Source organism: Strix aluco, chromosome 4 (genome assembly GCF_031877795.1).
Source record: "Strix aluco isolate bStrAlu1 chromosome 4, bStrAlu1.hap1, whole genome shotgun sequence".
Classification (NCBI taxonomy): domain Eukaryota; kingdom Metazoa; phylum Chordata; class Aves; order Strigiformes; family Strigidae; genus Strix; species Strix aluco.
In genome coordinates, this window is record NC_133934.1 from 130070757 (window position 1) to 130082615 (window position 11859).

The window sequence follows — 11859 nt, forward strand, 5'->3', positions numbered from 1 at the left end:
TGAGATTAAAATCTGTCACCAGTTTACATGTGACTCAGTCTTTAATTTTCAGAGCTGGGAAAGGTAACTTTAGATACAGCTAACTCTGAATTGCACATCTGAATGCCTAGGTCTAATAATAACATGAACGAATGCTTTTAAGAGTGTTCATTGTTTCAAAGTGTCAGAAGACAGGATATTTACCTATAAAACCACCAAAATTCTGGGCTTCCTTATATTTCCTCTAATATGATTGAGTGAAAGCAAATAAAACTTTTATCTTTGATCTACAGAGCATTTTTAGCGGCACAGATTAATTTGAAAATGTATATTAGTTTGTATATTAGCAGCCAGTTCAGGCTGCTTAGTGCGGGTGATCATTAATACATAGCATGGAGGCTGATTTTTGGCAGCCTCCAACACAGAAATCATCCACAACAGTAACTTTTACCAAGAACAATGACTATTTCAATATGTGATTTTTCAGCTGCATGACACAGCTCATTCAAATCACAGCTGAAGCCGGCGTTCTGTCTGGGGCATGTAGTGGGAAACCAATTGAGAAAGGCTTAATTCACTTTTTAATTCCTCCATTAAGCAGTAGTCTGTCATGATAAACTTGTTTCGTTTCCCTTCATTCAGACAACACAGTGTTAAGATAATATCTCATTTTGAAAAATTATTTCTCTTAGCATTCCCTGGCCTTCTTGGAGACTGCGACAGCGAGGTGTGATCCTGCACTAAAGAGGCTTGAAATCGTCAGATAAGAAATACAGCCAGCTCTATACTCAGGGCTGAATACTGAAGGTGGATGGTTTTAATGCTTTAGCAAAAGAGAGTAATAGAAAACAAAGCTGGGAAGGACCCCAAGAGGTTGCCTAGTCTCATTCTTCATGGCAGGAAGGCACTAGATCTAAAACTCACCCTACCGATGTCTGTTTAACCGGGCTGCCAGCAGCAGAGGTACTGCATTATTTGTGGTCAGTCTGGCCTGTTGCCCTGGTCCTGTCCACCATGGTATGAAGAAGAATTATCCTCTTCCCCTTTGCATCTACATTTCATGTATTTGAAGATAAGTTTTCTTGTCCCATCTGTTCTGTTGGATAATGAACCTAGCTCCTTATTTTTTGCCTGTGAGTCACATCATCTCTACCTCACAGTGTTGACGTAGCGCTTAGGGATATGGTGTAGTTGGGAACTGTCAATGTTAGGTTTATGGTTGGACTGGATGATCTTCAAGGTCTTTTCCAACCTAGATGATTCTGTGTTCCTGTTGATCTCCTCTGTCCACCTCCTTGGTGAAGTTCAGTGCTTCAGGGCGTGAAAAGTGCTCCACAGCACCCAGCCTCATCAGCACGGGGTTCAGTGCAGGGCTTGTTCCATACATTTTCCAACAAAGTTCTTGTTTATACATCCTTATATAAAAACTCCCTTTTACTTAGCACATATTGCTGGTATTTGCTTTGTGTCCAGATTGCCATCCACCATAGCCCTGAGGGTCCTTTCTCTGCAGCTCCTCATTAGCCAGTCATTCCTGATCCGCTAATTGTGTGGGCGCTTGTTGGTGTTGCAAGACAGGATTTGTCTCACCTAACTAGCAGTCTGAAAGCTTAGGTGTCTGTACTACACCAGTTGTTCAGGGAACACTGTACTCAGTGGAGAGAGAGAGAGAGAGATGGCTCCAAAGAGCAATTCATCCCATCTATTTTTGGAGAGCAGGAATTGTGCTTTAGGGGTGCTTATATCTCACCGAGATACATGACCTCGGATTGCATGCCTGACTTTTGGGTGGTTGAAATTAGCCGAGAGGAATTTAAGCCTACGTGTACAACCGTGCATCTAAATATAGTGATGAAGGAGACAGTTTCGTGATTGGGTTAAGCTGATTTAACACTGCTCTGCTGCTGAAGGGAGGATCCTGCCTTCCCTTCGTACCCTCTTGATAAAATGTCCACAGAATGAATAGTTCATACAGCGTGGGAGCTGTGAGCTATTGTAGTCGTCTCCAGAGCGTAACCACCGAGGAAGTGCTCTGAATAGCAAACGTATCCGCCTCCCTTCCTCCCTGTTGGAGCTATCAATGCCACATCTGTGCGTGAACGGCAGCACGAGCAAAGTGCGAGTCATCAAAGTGCTGCTGCTGCTGGATGAAAAGCAGCCAGGCAAATCGGGAATAAAGAGATGAGTCATCAAAGCTGCATCCCCATTGGTTAAAAAACAGAGGATTTCAGAAAAAGTTGGAAGAGGAAAAAAAAGGCTATTGAGAATAGAGGGAGAGCGCAGGGAGCGGGCTACGGTTACCTGGGCTGGCGCTCCAGGCCAGCCTGTTCACGTATATGTGAACGTATAAAGACTGAGTCCAGCTGCCAATGGACCCTGCTAAATACAATCTCATGCTTTGCTTTGTTTCTTTCCTGTTAACTCCTCTCTCTGCTTCCCCTGCAACCTCATAATTTTCCATGCTTGATTGTATGCCCAGACAAGATGGTCTTGCCGTTTACTCAACTTTTAAGACTCTTTGTTTTGGTGGCAGGCTCAGGGGAAAGTGAAAAATATGAGGGTTTTTTTAATCTCTGGTCCAGTAGCATATTCAAATTGAGCAGTGACTGCTGGTACATGGAGGGCACATGCATGTCTGAGGTTACGGCACGCAGACTAATGGGTGGCTCTGGCAATTGTTGGGGGCAGCTGTCCAGGGGAGGGGGGAGCCACCCCTTTGTGCTAGAACAGGTGTGGGTTCTTTTGCAAAGATGAGAATTCACCTTGTGTGTCAGAGTAAACCCCAAACCAGTTGCAATACTGAAAGTTGGTGTGGGAATATATTACTTTTGTAATTCCATGTGTGAAGTCAAAAGACGGACATATACCTCAAAGAACTGGGATTTGAGAACTTTGCCTTTATTTCCTTTGCCACCTAGAAGTCTTGGAATTTTAAAGGCAGTGAAAATGAAATGGGAAAAAGAGCAAGTAAAACATAAAAAAGGATTGAGATGTGTGGTGAACATATCTGCTTTCTGTGTCTAAACACAGAGGTTTTAGAACTGGAAGTCATTACAGCTGGAGCATTTTGCTGCTCTTCTGCACTTGGATTGCATGCAGCACCTGAACAAGAAACCTCTGAAATTAAAAGCTCTACATGACTGGTTGCTACTTGACAGTGGCTTTATAAAACCATGTTTTTACAGTGAGGGTGATTGAGCACTGGCCCAGGTTGCCCAGAGAGGTGGTGGAGTCTCCACCCTCTGAGATAGTCAAAAGGCATCTGGACACAGCCCTGGGCAACCTGCAGTAGGGGACCCTGCTTGAGCAGGGGGTTGGACCAGATGACCTCCAGAGGTGCCTCCAACCTCAACCATCCTGTGACTCTCTGATGAATTCTGCTTCTGACCTGCTTAAGAGCTCATGCTTAAGTGTGTCTGCATAATTTTTCTCCCTTGGCTTTGTTGGAGAACTCCTTGCCAAGACAAAAGCTGAACCTGTCCTGGGAAGCCTCGCCCCTTCCCAGCAGAGTCTGCAGCTACATTTGCATGTCCTGAGATCAGATGAACTGTTGGCGCACGTAGGTGCATGTTTTCTTGACAGTTTGGACCACTGGAATATCTTATAGTGGCTGGTTCAATACACGCTGGCACTTTCTGCCTGGAAGAGTTGTCTCTTTTGTGAGACCAACAAGGAGGACTGTCAAATAGCAGTCAGAAGGTTGTGCCCCTCTCGGTAGCAGCAAGGAGGATAAAGCAGAGAGGATGGGTGTATAAAAGTGATTTTTATCGTTGTTTAGTTCTGGGTTCTTTTGGTTTTGTTTTTGGTTTTGTTGTTCTTGGTTTTTTTTTTAAGGACTAATGATGAAGAGAAGGGACCTTCCATATAGCAGGAGGCTATGCCAGTGTGGTCAATAAAAAGTTTATTTTTACCCTGTAATTCAAAATCTGGACCTCAGCTGGGAATTTTAATCTATTATTTTTTTGAAATTTACTGAGTAAATAAGTACATAAATGATGCTCCCAGCTCAGCAGGGACCTCAGAAGTTCTCTCTTTTTGCTCTGACTTGAAAGGGACTATTCATAATGTGTATAGTTAGGAGTATATGCATTGAATTCCTGCAAGAAATCATGGCTGTAAATTAAACGGATGCATACACAGACACATATATATGAAAGTATAATTCAATTATGTTCTATTACTTCGGTTCTGCATATGAAATAATTCACAAAACTAGAGGAAATAATGTACTTTCATTTTTATTCATCATAGACGAGTGAGTTGTCAAGGACATGACTTTCTGCCTCTACTTTGATATTGCTATTAAAGTATTAGATTTCTTTTGCATTTCCAGTAATCCCTAAAGCCAGTTGTGATATTTCTCAATTCCATATACCCAGTCTAAATACATATATTTGTCTCACTGTAATTATAACACAGGTTGGCATCAGGTTTTTTCTGTATGCTACATCAGTGACGTATCTTTTTCCTTCCTGCATAGTATCTGTCTCAGATACCCATCTCAGGCAGCAGTAAAGACTCTGCTTCTTTCAAGTTCAGTGAACATCTGTATCAGATCATTGATTAGAAGATGTTTCCAGTCTCCCTGCCAATGATTCCGTGGCAGCTCTGTTTAAAGTGGAAGCATTTTGTTGTACAACTAGGTTGTTATGTTGAAGGTGCTTGGTAAACTAGTGTTGTTAAGCGGGTATCTCAGAGTGTTAATGATGACTTAATGATTGCTAGCTTTGTGCTGGATCTGAGAAACTTTTGCCCAGTCATTAATCAAAACCAGTGTGTGTTGCATGCTGTTTTATTACTCTGTGAGGACTGGTATATGTTGTGGCCACGTTTTAGAATTAATCTCCATCTGTGTGTCATCAGTGCCTAACTTGTCTTGTGTGCGCATGTCAATACTAGGTAAAAATATTGATGTGGTTCTGATTTAAATTCTCCATAGTCACTTGACTAGCAGGGCAGTGTATTGTGACCGGGTGTACTTCCAAGAGCACTTTGTCATATGCACTGTTGAGTTCACAGCCAGGCTCTACTGTCCCATGAAATACATTGGATGCAGAAGCAGTGCTTGCACACGAAAGCCTCTGAATTGAAGTCCCTTTAAAAAGGATGCAGCTGCAATATGAATGGGGACCTGAACAGTTTCCCTCGTCATGAGTAGTGCCTTGTTCTTCGCGGGGAAGAGCTCGCAGTGGCACTGCGGCTGTCTTTGTCCCCTGGCAAACCAACCATGACTTTGAAATGTGGGACTGGCGCTCAGAAACCCCTACTTCTAAAGGGGAGAAAAGATGCAGAGCTCTTTTGAACACTGAGCCGTTCTCATAACGATGTCCAAATACGATGTTTGGAAAGCTTGTTCCATGCACTCACCCATGGAAATATTTACCAAAGCTTGCTATTGTTTGATAATGAATTTTATTATTCCTATCAGAGAGTTGAAAGAAAGTTTCCGCTGGGCAGGTTGCCTGGCTGAGTCTCTGCCGGTGCCGGCGTGAAGGTTCTGGCTGGGAGATGCTTTCCTTGCCAAACCTGATGGCCCTATAATTTGTCTCGTTAATCCTGATGGCTCATAATCGTCTAAGAGGGACCTCAGCTGGGGTGAAGCTTTTGAGGTGGCTTTGGGGGTGATAATACGCTCCATTTAGTATTGACTTCTTTTGGCAGCGATAGTTTTGTTGCACTAGGAATTCTGTAAAAATTTATAAGATTTCACACATGAGCACCTCCTGTGTCTCCATCAGTTTTGATATTGTGCAGTTCTATTGGCTCTGATGCTTAACTTTCCAAACTGGTACTGAACATCATTAAAACTATAAAATCCATCACTCTTCAACTCCACATGAAATTGAGAATATCAGTCCTGTATCTGCATGTGTGCGTGTCTCCATGACCGGAACTGTGACCCAGCATTTTATAGTATGAACAGATGGAGCTCTGGGGCTTAAAATTGAAAAAATTCAGACTATTTAGTTGAAAAAATTCAGACTATTTACTTAGGAGAGGAGACGAATAAGAAGGAAGACAGCAGAAATAAGTAAGTGACATATGTGAGATTAAACCAAATCCAGAAGAATACAGCAGTAGACAATAATAAAATATATCTCTGAATTAAAACTCTCTGTGGAATTTTGTGGGATCTTAGCAAGGTTTCAGCAGAACCTGAGGACCTTGTCCTTATGCCAGGAGGCAGCTGTTTAGCAGAGGAAAATTCTGGGCTGGTACAGTTGTGCATCTTTTCTTTTGATTGCACATCTACCTGCTCAGTTCTGGGAGCTTTGAGGCACTTCAGTTTTGAAGTGCTTTCCATGTATGAAGAGCCCTGTGTAAATGTGGTGACCAGCAAAGTACCTTGCTTGGTGAAACTAAATTTTATAAAACTTAAATAATAAAATCAAGATTGGAGGCATAAATTGCAGGATTACTGTCACTGCAGTATATGTCTTTTTGAATAATCTCAGTTGGGACCATGTGAAAGCTGTTTGTAAGGATGTGAGGGTCTTCACAAGCTCAGAAAGCTTAGGTTACCTTTCTGTGCCTTCAAAAACTGAACAGGAAGAATGTCAGTACTGGCTCCAGCCTTGTTTTGGGAAAGCAGCTGGACTGTAGAAATGGAAGGGAGCTTGGCTCACACTTGTATGTCTGCTCCCACGCTTCGTGTGGATGCCATTGGGTGAAGCCATTAGTGTCTTGGAGGCTGAAGCCTGACTTCTCAAAGCAACATGCACCATAAAGGCAAAACCAACACATTTCAGACTCGTATGAGCAATACGCAATTGCACGTACTGGCTTTTACAGTAGTGTCATTTTAATAAGAATAAAATCTTTTGGAGACGCCTTTATCTCCTCTTCCTTCCAACTCAATTCCATGATTTCCTGCTATCTAAACAAATATCACAGCTTTTGCTGCTGGGACTGCATTGTGGGTCTCCTACTTAGGGTTCAGTCACACCAGATGCTTTACAAATGCAAAGGATTTATAAACACATGCATTGTCCTTTTGGATCAGATCTCACGTCTGCCCTGAACAAGAGCCAGAAGGAGACGTTTCAGAAGAGTGCATAAAAAGTGCGCGGCAGAGATATGTGATAGCCTGCCCTCCCGTTCCAGAAAAAGATACATTTTATGCCCTGAAGCATGAGTTTTAATAATCCTTCAACAATATTTTGGTATAATCATCAACTATTATAATTGCTCTGGATCATCTTGTCATTTTTATAAATGCCTACTCCATTTTTTAATCATGCTGGACCAAAAAAAAATATGTGGCGATGAATTACACAGTTCAGATTTGTGCTGTATATGGTGCTTAGCCCCAAAAGTTTACAAATAAATGAAAGAGATAATAAATCCATTTTAGAGAGAGGATTAGAACAAAATTTCAGTTTTCTGAAAGTGCAAGGATCTAAGAGGATTTGTGAAACATTGGGATCAGTGCGAGGTTGGCACATGTATGTTATTAAAAATGGCACTTTCTGCCCATTCCCATCTATAGGCTCCTGATGCATTTGTAAATCCTCATCCTAAAGGTAGGATTGATGTCACCCATCTTCTGTCATCTAAATCTTACCTGTCTAGATTAAACTAATCTTTGGGCTCTGTCTGCAGTCAGCAGAGAGATGGATACCACAGGGGAAGATTCTTGCAAGAAGATAGCTCAAGGTAGATAAGAGGAATCGCCTTTTGGCAGTAGCTCTTGCTGTCACTGAAACTAGAACAGGGAGCGATCTCGCATGATAGCTCCATTTCCCTAGCTCAAACAAGAGCTAGTCCTAAACTTTTTGTCTAACAGATGTTTGCTCAGAAAACCTGGAAGAGAGAGAGATTCTGCAGCAACCCTGAGCAGCCCAGTCCAGGGCTTACTGTCCCCGCTGTAACGTGGAGTTTTGTTGTTGTGCCTTCGTTATTCTTTTCTCTGCTACAGCTTTGCATGCCCAATCCATGGGGAGAGGCAGCTGTTTGCAGCTGCATTGCTGCAGCATCCTGTGGGGAGCAGTTAGAGGTGTTCCTCCGCTTTGGGAGGGGAAAGCATTTCTGGATGGAGTCAAACAGAGGAGCTATCCAGTAAAGCAGACCTGAAGAAGCCCTACATGCTGTTAATGAACACAAGCTAATTAATAGAGATCTTCCAGCAGGTGACTAAACTTGTGATTTAGCCCCATTCATTTCCAAATCTAGGTCCAGGCTGACAAGAAGTGAACACAATCACTGTCTAACTTAGAGCTAAAGCTATTTTTCTGCCACCCCGTTGTGTCTGAAAGCATCACTGGAGTTACTGACATTTGGGTTTTTTGCCGTTTGCCTCCTTCATTCCCTGACTAACTCTCCCTGCTTCTCCCTTTTTCTCTCTCCCTTTTCCTTGCTGAGACATCCAGTGAGAGCTGTGATGAGAAGCCAGGGGTCTTCAGTTCGTGTCTGGCACAGGAGCAGATGGGTGTTGACTGCCACCTTTCCCTGTTCCCGGTGGGAAGGAGGAGAGGTCAATGTTGGTTGAATTGAGAGTGGAACTTGCGCTCTCAGAGATGGGCGAGTGTGGGGCTGGTGGTGGGGCTGAATGTGCTTCAGCGGTGGAAGGACAAAGTCCAAGTGACCACCAGGAAATGTCCAGTCTCGCTATTCCTAGGCCAGAGCTTGGCAAGGTGCACATGACAATAAATCAGGCAGGCAGTGTGGTAGACCCAATTCTATCCTCAGTTGCACCGTAAAGCTGAAAAGAAGAGATTCTGTGTTATTGGTGCATTACAATTCAGTGCGGATTGTATAAGGTTTCAAGCAGAGAAATACCAGAATAATAGCTTGTTGTTGTTGTGGATTCATATTCTATTCATAATAGGTATTTGACCCTTTATATGCTACGCTGAGTTTCATCTGCTGGAAACCTTAACATCCCTTCTGAATTTCTTAATATTCTTTGGTTTAAATCAGGCTTTTAATGCTAGTAGTTGAGTGTATTGCTGAATTTTTGTTTGTGTTTGTCTAGTGGGATAGGTTGTAGTTAAGTGAAATGTGTGGTGTAAGCAAACAGAAATTACTGTATGCAAACCATAATTTTCATGTACTTACTGTTTTGAGTGCTGTGATGAAAGGGATGTATCACAGCATTTTTATCACATCAGCTGCTATCTTTGTCTCTACCTGAAGGATGGCAGAGGGCCCCCTTTCATCTGGAGGATTATGAGGCCATTATGGTAAACAACACCACCAGGTTGGGTTGACATTGTTGGTGCTTTCATCTTTTGTTCCAAGTTTTGAAGCATTATTTGTGGTTCTCTTGTTCCCTGTCTCATGACTTGACGTTTAGTGAGAGCCAAGAGCAGCTCCTTGCCAGAGTTGTTCAGGAAAAATCATTAAACTCAGGAGGGAAGGAGGGGGAGAGAAAGAGGGGCCAGCTGAGTGTTACCCCTTGGTTGGTGATGACCCTGCAGGTCTGGAGCTTGGTTCTAGTTCCACAGTGGGTACCTCGATCCCTTCTTCTGCTGCCTTCGCCCAAGCAAAATCCTACCGAAGTGTGAAAAATGACATATTGCCCAGTTTCATACCTCTAATCCCAAAACACAGGCAGATGGATGGATCAACTGATGAAACAATGTGAGGTCAGAGGACGTGAGCAAAGAAGCCCTGACACGCTTAGTGGGCATTGCTGACTTGTTTTCTGTCTGATTTTTCAGCCGTGCACCCAGTTTCTTTGCTTTTAAGTTGGTCCCATGAACTGAGGAATTTATGCTGGGAAGTATCTGCAGGGTCCCAAGCTGGGAGGATCTCAAATAGGAAGCTTTGCTTGTAAACCTCTGCTTTTCTGCTCTCTTAAAGAGTTTCCCTGGCTGGAGGTTGCCTGCTCTCTGTTCTAGGACAGGTGTAAATGAAGCGCTCCCCATTTGTGTGCTCCAGCTTCTGAATGCAGAGAAAGCTAATTCCTCTTGGGTGAACTCCAAATAAAGAAAACTTATTTTATAGTTGACTCTTGTATTTGTCTTTAGTGATTAGTGTGTATTCCTTTAATATTGAAATAAGATTCCTATATAAAGCAGAACACACAACAATATATCTCTGCATATTGGGTTTGCGTGGCCAGGTTTTGGTAGCAGGGGGGTTACAGGGCTGGATTCTATGAGAAGCTGCCAGAAGCTTCCCCCATGTCTGATGGAGTCAACACCAGCCGGCTCCAAGACGGACCCACCGCTGGCCAAGGCCGAGAACATCGGTGATGGTGGTAGCACCTCTGGGATAATGTATCTAAGAAGGGGAAAAAACTGCTGCAGAAGAGCAATTGCAGATGGGAGAGAGGAGTGAGAATACGTGAGAGAAACAACTCTGCAGACACCCAGAGCAGTGAGGAAGGAGGGGCAGGAGGTGCTCCAGGCCCCAGAGCAGAGATTCCCCGGCAGCCTCTGGTGCAGCCCATGGTGAGGCAGCTGTGCCCTGCACCCAGGGAGGCCCACGGGGGACCAGAATCCACCTGCACTTGGGGAGGACCCCACGCCAGAGCAGGGGGATGTGCCCGAGGAGGCTGTGACCCTGTGGGAAGACCTGTGGCCCTATGGAGAGAGGAGCCCACGCTGGAGCAGGTTTGCTGGCAGGACTGGTGACCCTACGGGGGACCCACGATGGAGCAGGGGAGGAGTGTGAGGAGTCCTCCCCCTGAGGAGGAAGGAGCGGCAGAGACAATGGGTGATGAACTGACTGCAACTCCCATTCCCTGTCCCCTGCACTGCTTGCCCAGGGAGGAAGGAGAGAAATCGGCAGCAAAGCTGAGCTCGGGAAGAAGGCAGGGGTGGGGGGGATGGTGTTTTAAGATTTGGTTTTATTTCTCATTGCCCTAGTCTGATTTGATTGGTAAAAAATTAAACTAATTTACCCAAGTCAAGTCTGTTTTGCCCGTGATGGTAATTGGTGAATGATCTCTCCCTGTCCTTATCTCAACCCAGGAGCCTTTTGTTATATTTTTGCCTCCCCTGTCCAGTTGAGGAGGGGAGTGATAGAGCGGCTTTGGGGGCACCTGTTGTCCGGCCAAGGTCAACCCACCACACTCTGTAATAATGAGAATGGTGATGATTTTTGGATGTAAGATTTTTAGTTCCTTTCATTTCTTATTGTCACATTTTCTGCTATTCTTTGCCCAGAATTTCAATCCTTCACCTTTATGCCTGTGTTTATTTAGTATTGCTTTTTCTGAACTAGCAATATGTGTTTATATATTGGCTCATCTCTTATGCAGTTTAGGGTTTGCCTTCAAGCAAAGCCTGAATTCAGCAAAGGTGGATCCCTCAGTGGAAGTGACGGGGGATGTCACAGCTCAGATTGTGGTTTTAAATTCCAGAATCTAAACCGAATTGCCTTGCCTTGTCTCTTCATATTGAGCATTTCTGTTGCTCCTCTGCTATCATATGCAAATATTTAATGGAAAAGAAGAAGCAAGAAGAGAGAATGAAATTTAATCATTTGCTTCTCCTTTCTGAGAGCAGCAGTATTGTTCCATTAGCCTGTGCTGCGGTGTAGTTCAGCTTTGGTGGTCCTGCCCAAACAAAGCCCCTGCAGCTGGTCATAGGATATTGTATGGAAATTAGTAGGGACCCAAGCCTGCACCTCTCCTGTGTGTCTGTGAGGAGATGGAGCCGCAGCCACGCTGTGTGCTGGTGCTGTGACCTGCAGGTTGCACAGGCCGTACAGGGTAAAAACCATCTGTGTTGGATTCTTCAGTTTCTCTGTGTGCATGGAGATGTTGTCCCAAGGGAGACGACTCTTCCTGACTCAACAGACCCAACCCGAACTGTACAAATTCATCTCAGTTGGTAGCCCAAGGCGTTCCTCGGGGAGGCGGGTGGACTAAGAGGCTGGTTTTCAATGGGTAGAATCAGACTTGAAGAGAACAACATGCCTTCCATGCCA

At 44.0% G+C, this 11859-nt stretch overlaps 1 protein-coding gene across 1 annotated transcript in view; it reads left to right on the forward strand.

Annotated features, from left to right (window-relative positions):
* The window catches only part of MDGA2 (MAM domain containing glycosylphosphatidylinositol anchor 2), a 392310-nt gene that overhangs the window by 212022 nt on the left and 168429 nt on the right, over nt 1–11859 (forward strand). The gene's annotated exons all lie outside the window — the stretch shown is intronic.